Raw genomic sequence first — 12,708 nt, 5'->3', positions numbered from 1 at the left:
AGATTCCATCAACGGTGTCTCCGAAAATTTTTACACATCCCTTGGGAAGACAGGCGAACTAATATCTGTGTACTGGAAGAAGCAAAGATCACCAGTGTCAAAGCAATGATTCTTCAACATCAACTCGTTGGACTGGTCATGTTGTGCGGATGCCTGGTGATTGTCTTCCAAAGCAACTGCTCTACTCCAAACTTAAAAATGGAAAGCTTAATGCTGGTGGTCAACAAAAAAGGTTTAAAGACTGTCTCAAGGCAAATCTAAAAAAATGTAGTATAAACACTGACAACTGGGAAACACTGGCCTGCGAGCGCTCCACTTGGAGAACAGCCTTTACCAAAGGTGTCATGGGCTTTGAAGACACTCGAACTAAGGACACAAGGGAGAAATGTGCTAGGAGGAAGGCACGCCTGGCAAATCCACACCGTGATCAGCTCCCAGCTGGAAACCAATGTCCCCACTGTGGAAGGATGTGTGGATCCAGAATTGGCCTCCACAGTCACTTACAGACTCATTGTTAAAACCGTGTTTATGGAAGACAATCTTACTCGGCTATGAGTGATCGCCAAAAAGATGTACAGCAGCCCAGTGAGCAGTGAAGGAGCTGCAGTGTCATGCCTTGGGGTGTTTGGGTGTGTAGGAAAGGGAATACCCTTTATCTTCTTCTTTTTCCTTTTTCCTCCCCTCCACATCTCAGAGAATAATTAAAAGCGGTGCCAAGATCAGACCTCTCCCTCCTGTTGTTTTTGGAAACAGGAGCCTTTGCTCTGTACACGTGTGTGTGTGTGTGTGTGTGTGGACTTGCACCAAAAGAAGGAAATGGTGAAACTGACACATGAAGCCCTTCCTATTCTTTAAATCCAACGGTTCAGCAACCAGCACTTTTTTAGGAAACACGTGGAGTGTTTATTCCTTTATTGTAAATTGAGCCTTACACTGCAAGCCTTTACATGTCTACTCAGAAGCAAGTCCCATTGTATTCAATGAAGCTTACTCCCAGGTAACTGAGTAAAGACTGCAGTCTTACACCTCAATCCTAAGCATTCTCACTCACAGGTAAGACCCACTGAGTTCAATAGGATTTACTCTCTTGGTATGTTCCTGATCATTCTCAGTTTCCATGGTTGTCATTATATCCTGATTTTTTTCCTGACAGGGACTCAAGTTAGCTTCCAACTAAAATTTTATTTCATTCCATTTATTTGTTGAAGGTGTTGTACATGATCCCTTCCCTCACACACTTTTTCTTTACCACAATTCTGTGAGGAATGTTAGCTGGAGAGGTTGTAATTGGCCCGAGGTGGAAGACGTATATGTGTATATAGCGGCCTGAAGTGAGATGAGTGCCACAACCCCAAAGTCACCTTTGACTGGACTTAACCATCCAAGGGTCCTTTACCTTCATATGTGTGGGAAATCAAACGTAGGAGAAGCTTTCTGATGTAGAATAGAATGTCCCTATTTTCATCGGAAGAAGGGATGTTGGAGGGATGCTGACCCCACAACAGTGGTACCTTGGTTCTCGAACTTAATCCGTTCCAGAAGTCCGTTTCAAAACCAAAACATTCTAAAACTCTCTCGCCAAAGCAGCTGGGCTGCAGAGCGCTGCCAGGATACTTCTCCTCACTGGCCCCATCAGCGCAATCTCTCTAAAAACAGAAGCACAGCACTAAAAACGGAAGCTCAGACTCAGGACACATTCGACTTCCCAAAAAAATATTGAGAATCGGAACACTCACTTCCAGTTTGCAACGTTCGGGTTCTAAGTTGTTCGTGAACTAGGCTGTTCGAGAACCAAGGTACCACTGTATATGTTTCAATGATAGGATGGATCATGCCCCCAGAATGTGAAGAGAAGAGACATCAGAGGGAGAGTGGGAATGATAAAAGATGCCAAGAACTATGCTACAGAATTTGCAAAGTGGACTCAACATAAGCCTTCATTTCCCTCCAAGAATTGTGTCTATTACTTTATATCCTTAGGCCAACAAACAGACAGACCGTTGAGGAAAATTCAGACAAATGTTAAGTACTAACCTTAAGCCTGAGTGGTACTCTTGTCCTGTTTATCTCAGTATTGATGGAATAAGAAGCCCGTTTAATTTCTTGGCTCAGCAGAATAAATAGATTGCATTGTTGGTTTAATGATCATCTAGACTTGAGAACACAATTAGCAGAAGTAAAATAATCCCCAAACATTCTAGTTAATTACTCACCCAAACGGATGTTTACTAATAAACATCATAAGAATAGGAATCATTTTAGGAAAGTATTATCGGCCCCTATAGGGATGCAATTCCCCCCCAACCTTTTTATTTTTTAATTGAGCTCAGGAAAGATTAAAGTCTTAATTAAACACACATTTTATTTCAGTACTTAGTGTTCACAAACTGCATCCTTTTAATGTAAAACTGACATTCTGGCATTGTTCATATGCCCAGAAGAGTACAATAATCAAGAGTGGTTTATTATAGCAGTGTACCAAAATAATTAATAAAGTATGAACATTCGCCTATGTTTCCAACTTTTTTCACCATGGCTAGAAATCAGAATACTGTAGGCTCAATGACATTAAAAAAAAAAAAAAAGTTATTAGAAAAATCCTGGGCCTGCACCCTCATCCATGCAAATAATCTCTGGAGCAGGGGCAGTGCTGAACTTGGTATTTGGCTGCCGAATGGCCACCAAGGTAGGGATGAATCCTGCTTTTACTGGAGGGCATAGCTTGGCAGGATCAGGGATAACGATTGGGTGGCACTTAAAACCTTAAATTTTAAAACAACCCCAAATATTAAAAGTAGGCAGCACATTTAAAACAAACCCAAACACTCTGCCCAGCCTGTTGCAGTCATGAAAACAGATTGGACAAAGATGAGGAAGCACATATTCAAATAAATATTTTAAAACAGTCATTCTGGAAGTTTTAGTCATTCTGGAAAGAATTTGCACCCTCGAAATAGGATTTGTTGCATGTTTCCTTTTGATCCATTAGGCTGCATTTTTAAGATATTTGCGGAAATAAAAAGAGCTGATCCCTTGTTGCCCTTTGGTTTAATACCTGAAAGGATAAAGCTCTTGTGATGTAACAAGACAGTTATTTTTAAGCCGCTTAAAGTCTGTGGTTTTTTCCTGTTGTTACAAGAGCTTCATCTACGATTCACTCTGTTTTCTCCATTTATCTGTGGTTCTTCCTTTCTCACCTTTCAGTAGCTTTCAAAATCAGACCACTTGGATTCCAAAGGGAAGTGACAAATATAAAGGAGGGTGGTGCTTTATTGCTACAGAGACAGATTTAAGGGAGCACCACCAGTTCGCCTGCACTGGTTGCTGAGCCAAGAGGGCACCATGAGGGGTGTCACACCAATGCCTTAGAATGGAAGGTGAGATGTGTGTGTGTGTCAGAGAGCGAGAGCAAGAGCGCACATGCCAAATTTTGGTGTCACACAGGGCGCTGCTGCAATTTGAAAGCCCAAATACCTCCACTGATTGCTATATACACTGTGCAATTTTTCAGTTTTCTACCTTCTGGGAATCCTTTCCACATTGAGCAGTCTGCCAAGGAACACTTATGTATTGTTCAGTGTTCTACAGCCCGCCCATGGGACAGAGGGTCATGGATGAATGATAATCCAGCTTTTACCTAGGGTTTTAATAGGTCATAAGATTTTATGGTAACTATATTCGTAATGTATTTTTGTCGGTGTTTGTCCTTTGATGCTATGGCCTGTCGGCTACGCAAATAAAGTCTATTCTGTTCTACAGCATATTCTGCAGCAGCCCCCGACAAACTCCAGCCATTTTGAACAACAACTCCCATCAGCTCCAGCTGTGCTGGCTGGATCTGATGGGAGTTGTAGTCCAAAACATCTGGAAGGCTGCCCTAGAGCAGACAGCCAGTTTGTGAAGAATGGTGGCCAGACCTCTTGGACCACATTATTGCCTTGCAGTTGGCATTGCTGGGGGAAAAATAGTATTCATGGACAAGCTTCTTTTGAAGGAATATTGTCATCTTTTCATTGAGGAACTCCTGATCAACTCCCAAGAGACCCACAGTTTGAAAACCATTGACCTCTTGTAACAATAATGTAGATCACACCCAATGGTTACTACAAACCCAATCTTGGATATGTGAGTCCACAACAGCTTACCAATACTTCGAAATAGCTTGTGGTATGATTATATAAACTCACATTCTTCTTACTTACAATACCACTGACATAGGAGAAGGCTATATGTTGTTAGTGTAATTCCGAAAGTATTCATGGTATACTTCCTAATATATTTGCAATATACCTTTATGGCACAGTGGTGACATCATTTGTAAGATAATAGCTTTTACCTGAATTGGCTTTTGATGGTGTGGAGTATGGCAAGAAACTTATCATATTGCTTGTAAGCCTGGATTGGGGCCTGGGACTCGGGTGGCCCCTGAAACATTTCAGTCAAATAATCCAAACCCATCTAATATACTTGATTCAAACAACCTGTGCTGTTTTAAGAAGATCTAAAATAAAAGTTATTATTTGCAGGGAGGAAAAAGACATTTTTGAGGAAAATCGCCAAACACGACAGTGCCAACATTGTTTGTTCCCAGACATTTTTAGCAAATTCCACCTGGGAACTGCTTCTGACTACAGTATTCTGTCCAGGAAATTCTGGACGCATGGCAACCCTACATTATATAGGCATTTATTTCTACAGTGGTACCTCAGGTTGCAGCCACTTCAGGTTACAGATTCCATTAACCCAGAAATAGTACCTCGAGTTAAGAACTTTGCTTCAGGATGAGAACAGAAATCGCGCGGCAGCAGCACAGCAGCAGGAGGCCCCATTAGCTAAAGTGGTGCTTCAGGTTAAGAACAGTTTCAGGTTAAGAACGAATTAAGTTCTTAACCTGAGGTACCACTATATATGAATATAAGAAGCCAGAAGTATTGATGAAGACTCAAGAAAGGACAGATTTCAATTACCATTCTAACATGGTTTGATGAAGCAATCTCCTTTTGGCTAAGATGGAGCCATGATAACATGATTTGTCAAGATCAACCCATATTTCTGAGGTTTTCCACTGACTGATGAACCACAGTTTCAATATCTGTTTTTTTCTCAAAACAGCATCAAAGTTCACATTACTTTTCAAAATCAACCTACAGAGGCTATTTATCAAGTTTTTCTATCCATATTGTATCCGACATATCTCAGGTGTAAGGGTACATCAGCAGAACCAATCCATCACTTCTGGTGGTGCACCCACACAACCCTAACCTTCCCATCACCTCACCTCTCCCCGTCTAGTAAGCAGCAGCAACACCGATGCTGAGAAGTCAGTATTGTGGTTCATCCCCCATTAGGTGAGCCACTTCTGTACTGAGCCTGTAGTGATGAGGTAGTACAGAATGCTCAGTGGCCAAAGGAACTAAACAGCCTGCAGTCCAACTGCTGTGAGGGAAAGGAAAGTTGTCACATTGTCTCAGATTAAAACCACACATAGTGGAAAGATAAGAAGTCCTTGTCAAAACGACACATGGGAGCTGGCCTAAGGAAGGGTTCTGCAGTATTGGAAACAGGGCAAACCAAAGGTTTAGAGGACTGGAGGTTGCTGGCCAGGATTCTAAAGCAGCATAGGATTGCTAATTCCTGAATATAAGACAGTCTTCCCCAGTGTGGTGCCCTCCATGCCACAGCCCCCCTTCAGCCCCAAGTCATGACAGGCAATGCTCAGAACAGATGAAGGGCCCCAGGGTGGAAGAGGCTGATTTAGCAATTCTGTCTCTTGTAGCAACACCATCACAGGAGCATTATGGCCTGGTAACCTTAAGGGGTACTGAGGCCACAAAGCAGTGAAGGAAGCTGAATTTCAGGTATTTATTATTAGCTCCAGGCTTTCATAATCTGTGATATGTCAAAAAGCTTCGTATAACCAACGACTATACCAAAAAAAATATCACCACATTAGCCACTACCCTGGAATAGTCTGCTGCAGCCTTCCCACTGAATACAAGGAACACCAGATCTGGCTGTTAGGCAGTTTACCTGCTGGCCTCTGCTGTCACCACATCCTTCCTCACATTATCCCTGGTGACTGAGCTACCCTTTTGTCATTCTGCCACAAGGTTTATATCATCACACACATTCACATCAATCACTTCTGTTACTCACCTTCCAAAAATCTCAGACTCTCATAAGATTTCACAGAAGGTTTACTGAGAGGCAGCCCCAAATGGCACAAAATGACAAACATGGGAAGCCCTCTGTTTCCCCTCCAATGGCAAAAGATATTCAATCCAACCTTCTATCAGGATGTTGCTATTGCTTCTTTCAAATCCTGTTGAGCAATCCAATCCATGGCACAGTTCTTCTTGAAAGAGCCTGTTGTCTGACAGTGACAGAGAAACAATGAACCCTATTTAATGAGATTAGTTACAATAAAGGGGAAAGTGGTTTATATATATATAAAAAAGGCCGTTAAAGCAATGGGGCTGATTATTAAATCATTATTCTTACACAAGTTTGGCACCAGGCATACCTTTTTTCTGGATACTTGCCATCATGCCTAGTTTAGACTTGATAGCCGACTTTGTGTCTGTGTGTGAGTGCTTCTGTGTGTGTGTGTGTGTGTGTGTGTGTGTGTGTGTACATCCACTTGACTTTTCAATTGCAAGGTCTGTTGTGTAATTCATTTCCCACTTCAGAAAAAAAAATGCCATAGAGTCCTCCCCTCCCTTTGTAATTCAATCACATACAATTATAGCATCTGCTATAATTTTACTGATGGGCACGCTCCCTCCCGCTTTCCTTTAGTAAGTCAGGCTTACTGACAGCAGCACTTCTGCAAAAAATGAAGGCTTTGCAAATCTGCTGGCTTTTGCAGAGATAGTTGGGGTTCAATCTTAGCTGGGCTGGGTTCACCTCCATATGCCGATGCAAGTCAGGGGCCTGGTAAAGAAAGTAGCAGTAGGTTCCCTAGGTAGCATTGCTAAACGCTGATCCCTTTAGAGACATCTTGCTCTTCTTGTCAAAACACTCTTGCTTTTCTGGAGATTCCGCAGATGTCTGCCCAAGCAGGAATCTCCAAAATTGTCCTTGGATATCACTTCTTAAGAAATTTACTAGCAACTATGGTAGCACTCACCCATCCTGTCTGAAAACTCTGCTAGTTTTATCCAAACTCCTTACTTATTTCAACATTCATACGTAGTTTTGAGAACCTTTAAATTCATCATGGAATTTTATTTTAGGTGAATTTGATGCTAACTCTGGTTAAAATGATGCATATGTCTATGTTAAAATAAATGCACACAGTGTTGAGAGAATTATATGGCTCTCTGTTTCAGTAGTTCCAGCCTTGCATTTGCATTTGAAGTAAAAAGTCAGCACTGTGCTCAAACCCTTTCCTGCCTTACTCTGAAAAAAGTACTTTTTTTTTCATTTTCATTTCTTTTAATGACACCAGAGACCAAGGGTTAGATGCAGGCAATGGTTTCCTCTGCATTCTGCTCAGGGCTGGAATAACCATTAAGCAAAATAAGCATGTGCTTAGGGCATCAAGAGAAGGGAGGCACCACAGAAATTTTCAATTGCCGGATTGACCATGGACCATATGGTGCAGCTGAACCAGGTTCCACAAAAACAAAGGCTCCCACAATATACATGTCATAAGTTCAGTGCAACAAAACATGTAAAAAAAGATTCCGTCATGCTGAACTTTATAAAATAATTGTAGAAGGCAATATTTTACAGTATTTAGTTGTTTATATTTGCATTAGGTATGGATAGGGGCACCCAAATCTTTTAAGTGATTAGGGCCTCTAATGGTCTTAATCCAGCCCTGATTCTGCTCCCCAAGGCTATGTACATACACCCAGCAATTTAAAGTGGACTCAGTGCATCACATTGTCCACCTGACATTGCCATCCAAGTGCCAGCCCAAGCTTCCCCCCACATTAAATAAGTTTTTCCTGATCCAGAAATGATGCTATAAAGGTGTTTTGTTTTTTAGAGCCAGCATCTGGTTGGCCACCATGGGAACAGGATGCTGGGCCAGATGGGCCTCTGGTCTGATCCAGCAGCCAGGCTCTTCTTACGTTCTCCTGCCTTTGTCTCTGCCCATCTGCCCATGCGCCAAAAACATTCTGAAGATGACAAAGGAAGAGTCCTGGTAGTACAAGAATTGCAATAACCCACTTGACAGCAACACAATATAAATAGCTGTGAAGGAGGAGGAAGGGAAAGAGGGAAACGGCAGCAGAAGGTGAAGGCTTATTTGGAATCCAGGCTTTGACATCATTCATGCCTTCCCAGGCCACAGCCCATTTTACCTGCTACAGATCAACTTATCTCTTATCAGTCCACTATCGAATCATAGAATTGAAAAGTTGGAAGGGGTCCCGAGGGCCAATTACTCCAACCCCCTGAAATGCAGGAATCTCAGCTAGAACATACGTGACAAGTGTCTGCTGCCATATGGATAGGACTACTTCCTGCAATATTTTGATAGGGCCTCACATTCCCAGATTGTGATAGTGGCAAAATACTTAGGAGGACAAATTCAAATCGAGCAAATTATTTTTTGCAATCCGCCTTGTTTATGATATGGTGGGTTAATATCTATGACTGATAATGATTTGAATTAGTAGAGTTTCCTCTCACCAAATAGCCAAAATACAAATTGTATCAGAGAATTGTGATTGTCCTTTTCTGGACTAAATCTGAAGGAAAATGTCTCAGCCTAGAAGTAGGCTTCTATTCCTTAGTAATATGCCCAAAGTGTCAATGCATTTTCTGATTGTATACATGCTGTTTTCAGGATACAGTTGCATTTTGAAGTTTGAGGTTTTGAATAGCTGTAAGGTAGTAGAGCTTTCAGTTCAGCTGTGCGCTGATCTTGTTTGCATTCTTCTGCTGACATTATTGATTTCTTTTTGCCTTTTGCACAGTCAGGACAGATAAAGGGTGCTGAAGAGTTATTTTTTAAAAAAGACAAACTTCATAAAAGTCTATGGAGAAATGAGAAGGAAAAAGAAAATCCATCAGCACTTTAGTGTGAATTTCTCCTAATAAACATATTTTATGTGCATTTTTGCACATAATGTTGAAACTTGAGTGGAATTACTAAAAATCAAATATATGCCTCTGTTTCCATGGAAAATAGCTTTGCGTGTGACAGATTGTGAGTGTGAGTTTAGGATGTGTAACAGGGCCTTACTCAATCCTGGATTGTGCCAAACACATCCCAACAGCTTTCTTTTGGTACTCTTTTGGCACTCCTCACTCTGAAAGTTTTCCCATCCATGGTCTTAACTGCATGTCAATAACTTTGGGGTCAATAGTGTGACTTCCAGGTAAGGATGGAGGAGAAATTCAATTCCATGGACATTTAAAGAAGAATCTATCAGTTTCCTGAATGTACTTTCTGAAATGATAAGTGGACCGAAACACAACTATCCTTCAAAATTCATGGTTATCTGATTTTTTTGATGGAGTTCTCCAACCAAACCATGTTTATAAACAGGCACATATTAGAGGACAGTTTGCCTAGAAATGAAATCATTCATGAACGTAGCTTACTAAATGCATTTTATTATAGAAATTGCTTGCAAAAACGTGTACATTTATAAAAATGCACATAAAATATGTTTATTAGGAGAAATTCATGCTTAAATGCTGGTGGATTTTCTTTTTCTTTTTCATTTCATTTTTTTAAAAAAATAAAGCAAAAATTGGTGGGAAATGTGGAGAACTGAAATTTAAGACTGGAAAAATGAGAAACAGTGGGAACCAAAACAGACAGATCCTGCAACCCTACTTTGGAATCATCCTCAGTACACGACTGGCTAGGAGTCCAAATGCATCTCATTCTATAAATTAAGCATTGCTAGAAATTCCCACCTCCTTTCAAAGTATGGCTTGGCATACTTTGATTTCAGTCTAAAACTAATTCAGATTGCAGACAGGAAGGGGGGGGGATGCAGAGATCCATCCACCAATAGGCAATTTCATATAAGAAACCAAAACTCAGCCATTTAGAGATTTTGTTTTGCTTTAGATATATCTAGCTCAGGGATTAGTTTTGTTATTCCCAAAATAAATTTGTACAAAACTCTCCAGTATTCTTAAATCCTTGCCGTATATTATTAGTTTAGTACTTTCTGTTAATTTAGCAGTGCTCGACCATTTGATTTCTGCATATAAATTCAGTTCCAGTTTCATCAACGGACATAAAGGAATAAAACGCTGAACCAGATTTGTAGAGAAAAGCAAAAAAATATTTTGATGCCAGGTCAGGACAGCTGTGTTAGCAGTCAGCGCCCACCAGTCTGTGGCCTGAAAGGCCATTATGGAAATCAGACCCAATAAATTATTTGCTTTGAGGCCTCTCTTCTTATATAGAGTAACTGTTCATTGTCCTACCAATAAAAAAGAAGAGATTTAGAAAGACCAAAATAGCCAGTAATTAGTTTTCTATTTCCTGTTATAAAAATTGGACATGACTGAGTCATTTGTATCATGTTCAAATGAAGAACTGTTGTTTCTTTTATAGCTCTCCCTTTTAATGCTGGACATCATTTTCACATCCCAATTTCTCTGATCGCCACAATCAGAGACAAAGAGGATGTAGGAAATAGAAGCATAAAACTAAAAAGGCTTCCAGATTTTTTTTTGCAAAATGACAAATGGAGCCCAGGAAGAAGAAAAATCATAATGTGTGGAAAGAAGTTCTTTCTTCCAAGGGAAAATGGTCCGCCTTTTGGCAAGGGAACAAATAATCAATAACAACAAGAAAAGGGCATTGATTGTTGTGTGGAAATGTACTTAGTGGGTCTATGATGCACCAGGCAAGAGGAATCACGTTACAAAGGCTCGTGTCTCACACTTTCCCCTTTTGAGTGGTAGGAACCATCTGAAAATTAATGAGTCTTATTAATGTAAATTGTGCTGTGCTATCAGACATAAATATCCCAATACCAATGGGGCCCATTACCATTAACATCTGAAATGATCAACAAATAAAACTGTTAAGAGTGCAAGATGAACATTACTGGACAAATTGACTACTCTCTGCACGAGGCTCATGGCTGTGTCTGGCTGTTCAGCTTCATTTCGCTGAAAGACATGCCAGCCCATGATGTTAAGTACAGCTGAGGCAGCTTTTTTGGAAAATTGTCTTTTGTCTGCTGAAAAGGGTGATGTGCTCAACCTATATATTTCTTATTAAAACATCCTTTTGGAATGCCTGCCAACATACCTAACAGGCAGCTGGCATGGGCTATATTGATGAAAGTAACCATAGGGGGTTGCACAGACCTCAAGTTTCACCTGGTATCTGTATTATTATTTTTCCCAAAAAGAAAAAGTGGATCTGTGCTCTCTCTGCTTCAGTCTGTGTTATAGATTCTGAGCCATTCGGTATATAAAATAAAGCTTTGATTTTCCCCATTATAACCATCATCATGGGAAATCTACAACTATCCATTTCATATGCTACTTTTATGTATGATATATATTTTATAGATAGATAGACAATTTATTACAGTCGGAGACCAGCTTCTAAAACACACTTGGGGGTACAGTCACAGAAGGAAAACAAACAATTAAAACAATGCACAACAATAAATTTAAAATTTATAAAATGTATGCAGACTTTTCATGCACCAAAACTGCATCGCAAAATTCAGAGAGGTGCATAATCATACTGTGTTTCAGTCTGGTCTGCACGCAAGTCTGGGGAAATCAGGTCAGGTCAATCCAATGCAAAAAGCAGCCTAGACAAATTCCTCCCCTGCTCCTATATTTGATCACAGTGAAATACACAGCTGACCAGTCAATCAAGCTCACCTTTCCAGTGCACTACAGGGGCTTTGGTGACACTTAGGTAGGGATGCCTCCTCACGAGTCTAGTTCTGAAATGGGATGTCTTGTGCTGTTGAGTGTGAACTGCAGTGGTTGGTTTAAACTTTGGTGCAGACTCACTGTGCTCTTCAGATCCTGGGGTGTTTGCCACAGGGAGGAGGTGAATCCATTCAGGAGGTGTTAAGCCCCTCTTAGAGGGTCTTCTTGGTGGTGGCACTGAGTTATGGAATGCCCTCCCCAGAGATGCTTCCCTGGTGCCTACATTATGGTCTTTTCAATGCCAGTTAAAGGCATTTTTATTATCCCAGCCCTTTTAATTACATGCTTTCAGTGCATTTTTAGAGCTGAGCACTAATTTGCTGTTTTCCTTTGACGCTTAAAAATAAATAAATACTGATTTTATGCTGGTCTGTTTTCATGCAACATTTGGGTGTATACTGGTCTCTGTTTTATTTTGTTGAGTCTGTATTTCTATTTTTCATTTATTTTTTCTAAACCATCCAAGCAACTTGGTTGGCAGGCATTATAGAAGTATAATAAATAAATATGTAGGGTCTTTGGGTTTGGTGTATTCTAGGAGGGTGATATGGGGCTTCCCTCCGGAGTCTCTGATTCCCTTTGTATGTTGTGTGACCTCCATTGATATGGAGACCCTGTCCAATTTTGGCTCTGAGTTCTGTATGGTCCCGAACCTCTGGACCCCAACCATACATAGAGAGAAGATTGGGAAGAAGATATTGCCAGATCTGGACCTTGTGTTCATCACTCCTTCAATTAACCCCAATTTCTCTGACAGTCTCTCCACCTAAAATCCATCCCTGCTCTCTTTTAAAAAGTAAGCTTCATTTACAGCCTGCATTA

General features: G+C 40.6%; 1 long non-coding RNA gene across 1 annotated transcript in view; it reads right to left on the bottom strand.

Annotated features, from left to right (window-relative positions):
• Positions 1 to 6,286, bottom strand: part of LOC307212803 — a 49,365-nt gene extending 43,079 nt beyond the window's left edge. Inside the window, exon 1 of the long non-coding RNA XR_013837232.1 lies at positions 6,157 to 6,286. This is a non-coding gene — a long non-coding RNA (uncharacterized lncRNA). The remainder of the gene's footprint in view (positions 1 to 6,156) is intronic.
• Positions 6,287 to 12,708: the final 6,422 nt, after the last annotated feature.

Source organism: Podarcis cretensis (genome assembly GCF_951804945.1).
Source record: "Podarcis cretensis genome assembly, chromosome: 3".
NCBI lineage: Eukaryota > Metazoa > Chordata > Lepidosauria > Squamata > Lacertidae > Podarcis > Podarcis cretensis.
This window is presented reverse-complemented; position numbering and strand designations above follow the sequence as displayed.